We start from the raw sequence: 4571 nt of genomic DNA, 5'->3' as shown, positions 1-4571 counted from the left end.
GAATCCCAACAGGGGAAGGAAGCCATCTTGTGTAATACCATATCTTCTCCCAAAGTCTGACTGTGGGCTCAAAAGGTCAACTTCCAAGTGAATGATGCTGATATATAATGAGTTTTGAGAATTTCCTCAGAGATTCAGATGGAACTGTGAGAAAGCTTTGGAAACATTATTTTTATGAGATTCATTAGGGCTATTCAGTGAATTATCAGCTATCAAGGAGGAAGGGAGGGAGGAGCGAAGGAAGGGAGGGAAGGAGAGAAGGAAGAACCCTCTAAAATTAACAGCCTTGAGGCTGTTAAAGACTGGATGAGAGCTAACAAACTGGTGCTCAACCCGGAAAAGACCGAGTGGCTGTTGTGTTTTCCTCCCAATAATTTGGCTAATGTTCCATCAATCAGGCTGGGGGGACAAAATTTATACCCCTCAGACAGGGTCCGCAACTTGGGAGTCCTCCTGGACCCACAGCTGAGTTTCGACCATCATTTGTCAGCTGTGACCAGGGGGGCATTTGCTCAGGTTCGCCTGATGCGCCAGTTGCGGCCCTACCTGAACAGGGAGGCCCTCACAACAGTCACTCGAGCCCTTGTGATCTCTAGGCTGGAATACTGCAACGTGCTCTACATGGGGCTGCCCTTGAAGAGCATCCGGCGACTTCAGCTAGTCCAGAATGCGGCCGCGCGAGTGATCGTGGGCGCACCACGGTTCGCCCACATAACACCGATCCTCCGTGAGCTGCGCTGGCTACCTGTTGGTCTCCGGGTGCACTTCAAGGTCCTACTTACCACTCACAAAGCGCTCCATGGTAGTGGATCTGGCTATTTGAGAGACCGCCTTCTGCCAATTACCTCCCTGCGTCCCATCAGATCGCACAGGGTAGGCCTCCTCCGAATTCCATCCGCCAGTCAGTGCCGACTGGCGACTACGCGGAGGAGAGCCTTCTTAGTTGCAGCTCCGACGCTATGGAACAATCTCCCCGTGGAGATCCGCACCCTCACCACCGCCCAGGCCTTCCGCACAGCCCTTAAGATCTGGCTATCCCGTCAGGCCTGGGGATAAAAATCTTAGTTTGTCCCCTCCCGAATGATGAATGAATGTTGTGCTCTATTTTTTAATATTATGTACTGTCTTATGCTTTTTGTCTTTGTACCCCCTTTCCCGTGTTTTTGTAAGCCGCCCTGAGTCCCCTCAGGGAAAAGGGCGGATTATAAATTATAATAAATCTACAAATCTACAAAATCTACTGAACCTTGCAAGAACTCTCGGGGATCGTGCTAAGACCAGGTGACTTCAAAGAAAATTTGATCTTGCCAACCATTTCTCCATCATGTCAGAACTAATCCCTTCATGGTTCAACCATCCTGCCAGAACCAATTAATTTTCCTCTATGAGAAGCAATATTTCGTCTTCTTCAAAGAAAAAAACCCAGTCCAGTTGCTTTTTAAAAAAGCATCTTTGTGGCTACTGTGACTCCTCTGCCACAGAAACTGTAGCACTAGAGCTTCCAGCTGTGCAAGGGATACTTTCCAGGTTCCTCCTAATAAGCTCAAGCAAATCAGAACTCCAAGGTTGGAATCTTCCTCAATATTCCTAAATATTTCCCAGGGTTTCTGCATAAGTAAAATAGACAATGATTCTCTCCCCAAGTTTAACTGCTCACATTTTCCAATTAAATTATTTGGCAGGCTGCTTAAGTACTCCCATTCTTCTTATTCTGACATCTATGGAGATGACCTTGGTTCCAAAGAGAAAGATTGGGGCTTTGTCTGGCAATGCATTCCAAATTCTCCCCCCCCCCCCGCGAACATCTCCATATTATGTGGCAACTGAGAAATGAGAAATGGCTCCTGCCAGGTTCGGTTTGAAATTGATGGATATTGGGTGAACAAATTCTGCGTCTTTTGTATTAGTTGGAACATTGTCAAAGGGAATAGATTGCATAAATTGTGGAGCATAACATCCACTGTTGTATGGTCAGCTGCTGTTTCTGCTTCTGCTTTTACATCATATGGCATTCTGATGTTGGATTGGATTTGGATTGGATTTATTGGATTTCTATGCCGCCCTATTCACAGAGGGACTCATGGCGGCTCACAAACCAAAGTAGGGGGGGGATACAAACAGGAGGAAACAACAGACAAACAACTACAACAGTTTAAAAACAATCAACAACCACAGAAATTCGAGTGGGGACGGGAACTCGTCAGCCCCAGGCCTGTCGAAACAGTCAGGTTTTAAGGGCTTTGCGGAATGTTTCCCATTGTTCCCCAGAAAACAATTTTAAAGTGGAGATTAATATCAGACAGGAAACAAAACAGCTCCACACCAAGGTTCAAATAATCTAATTTATTGCTTAAAGTCTTTGCAGAGGAATATACTCAAATAATGATCATCCTTTTCCAAAATGCAGTTAAGCTTACAAGATGTTAGGCCTGCAGTTATATCCCTTTTTGGATCTTTGGCCTGCCACACTCTCTCTTATTTCATTATGCTGTTTAATTCATGTAGTAATTGGGAGGGGGGAATAGAAAGGAATAGAATTGTGGAAGGTGTTGTGGTCATTCTTTTCTAGAAGCCCAATGTCATCTTTCGTCTCCACACCTGACAGGAACCAGCTGGGTGGAGATGCCAGCATGGAAGAAAAAGATTGGACCATGTGATGGATTTTTGGGTATGGGGACAAGATCATGAACTTTCAACTGGGTAGAAATCCGATGTAACTTCAAGAATTGGGATTCCACAGAGGTGCTAAGCTGTCTGATTTATTAAATTGGGAGTTTAAGGATCGTTTTGTCTTGGACTCTGATTTAATTCTGCATGATACTTGGAACGATGACACAAGAATGACAAACTCAATAAATTGTACGTTTGAAAGAACACTGACAAATACAAAGTTAATGATATAGTGATAAATTTATGTTTTTAAAATGGAAATATATGTCTTACTGTAATGCTTTAGGAATTCATGTAATGTCTCTGCAAACATCGGACATCATTTGATGTTCATCAATATGTGAAAAATCCTAACAGGGAATAAGAAACTTAGATGACCAAAATCAAGTTCAATGCACGTGATGAAAAGAAGAAATCATTAGGTTAAAGAATCTTGGGAAATGGGGAAAATGAAGAAGCATGAGCACAGATTTTGAAATGGGCAAAAATACTAAATCTAAATAATCATAAACATCCTACACAAATCTTTATTTGATAGAAATGCCCCTCTGCCCCTATCACTTATACGTTTCGTATAGGTATAGTCATTCTAGTTTTTTTTTCAGCAATTCTTCTGAGCCAGAAATTAATTTCTCTTTGTGAGTTGCTCAATGTGGTTGAGGTCAGGCCGCAAAACAATGATGTAGCATTTGGGCAGGAATATGCATCCCAGTAATGCAGCACTGGAGGCCAAGATGGAGAAGACCTCCACAGCTACCATGGCTTGTCCTTTTGTGCTCAGATAGGCTGGAAAAAAGGAGATCCACACACTGCAAAAGGCCAACATGCTGAAGGTGATGAACTTGGCTTCGTTAAAGGTGTCAGGTAATTTACGGGCAAGGAAAGCCACAATAAAGCTGGCAAAGGCCAAGATACCCATGTAGCCCAAGACACAGTAGAAGAAGAAAGCTGACCCCTCATTGCATTGTAAAATCATTTCTTGGGGCTGTGAATGCATGTCCAACTCAGGGAATGGGGGAGATATCGACAACCAAACAATACAAAGACATACTTGCATAAAAGAGCAGGAAAGGACAATAGAAAAGGCCAATCTTTTCCCCACCCATTTCCTCATCTGAGATCCTGGTTTAGTGGCCACAAAAGCAACAACCACAGTGATGGTTTTGCCCAGTACACTAGAAATGGCCACTGAGAAAGTGATGCCAAAAGTTGGTTGCCGGAGAAGGCAGGTCACTTTGCCAGGCTGGCTGAGGAAGAGCAAAGAGGAGAGAAAACAGAGCAGAAGAGAGACAAGGAGGGTGTAGGTGAGGGACCGGTTGTTGGCTTTGACAATGGGAGTATCTTGGTGCTTAATGAAAGTTCCAAGTATCCAAGAGGTCAAGAGGAAGAAACAAAGAGCAGCTGAGGCCAAACCAATTCCTAAGGTTTCTTCAAAAGTTAGAAAAACCAGCAGTTTCAGGATACATTCTTTCTTTTCTTTATTTGGATAATGATCTTCTGAACATTCAAAGCAATCTTCCATATCTGGAAGGAAAATCAAGGATATTTTTTTTTATCTACACATTCCATAGTATTCATATTACTTTCTCAATGTGTGCCAGTTGTTATCCCTTTGTGTTCTTTCCACTGGTTTCCAAGTGGATCATCTTTCTATGAAAATTCAGTTTTTCCCCAAATGGAAAATTTAGGATTGGCAGAAAACAAAGCAGAAATGGAAGGACGAATATTCTTTGAAATGCAACCCTTTGTATCATTTTAAATTGTATTGCTATGGAGGCCATTTGGACTTTCCCCATTTTTTTCCAAAACATGGACAAGAAAACCGTGAGGATATATGCATGTCTCTAGTAACAGAGAATATTGACCTAAACAACAGATTGTGAGCCACAGCTACAAAAATG

The 4571-nt window shown here is 42.9% G+C and overlaps 1 pseudogene; it reads right to left on the bottom strand.

Annotated features, from left to right (window-relative positions):
- Positions 1-2960: 2960 nt before the first annotated feature.
- Positions 2961-4192, bottom strand: LOC116522004 (annotated as a pseudogene).
- Positions 4193-4571: the final 379 nt, after the last annotated feature.

The sequence above is a fragment of the Thamnophis elegans genome, chromosome Z (genome assembly GCF_009769535.1).
Source record: "Thamnophis elegans isolate rThaEle1 chromosome Z, rThaEle1.pri, whole genome shotgun sequence".
NCBI classification, from domain to species: Eukaryota; Metazoa; Chordata; class Lepidosauria; order Squamata; family Colubridae; genus Thamnophis; species Thamnophis elegans.
The sequence above is the reverse complement of the archived record's forward strand: the minus strand, read 5'-3'. Positions and strand labels throughout refer to the sequence as shown.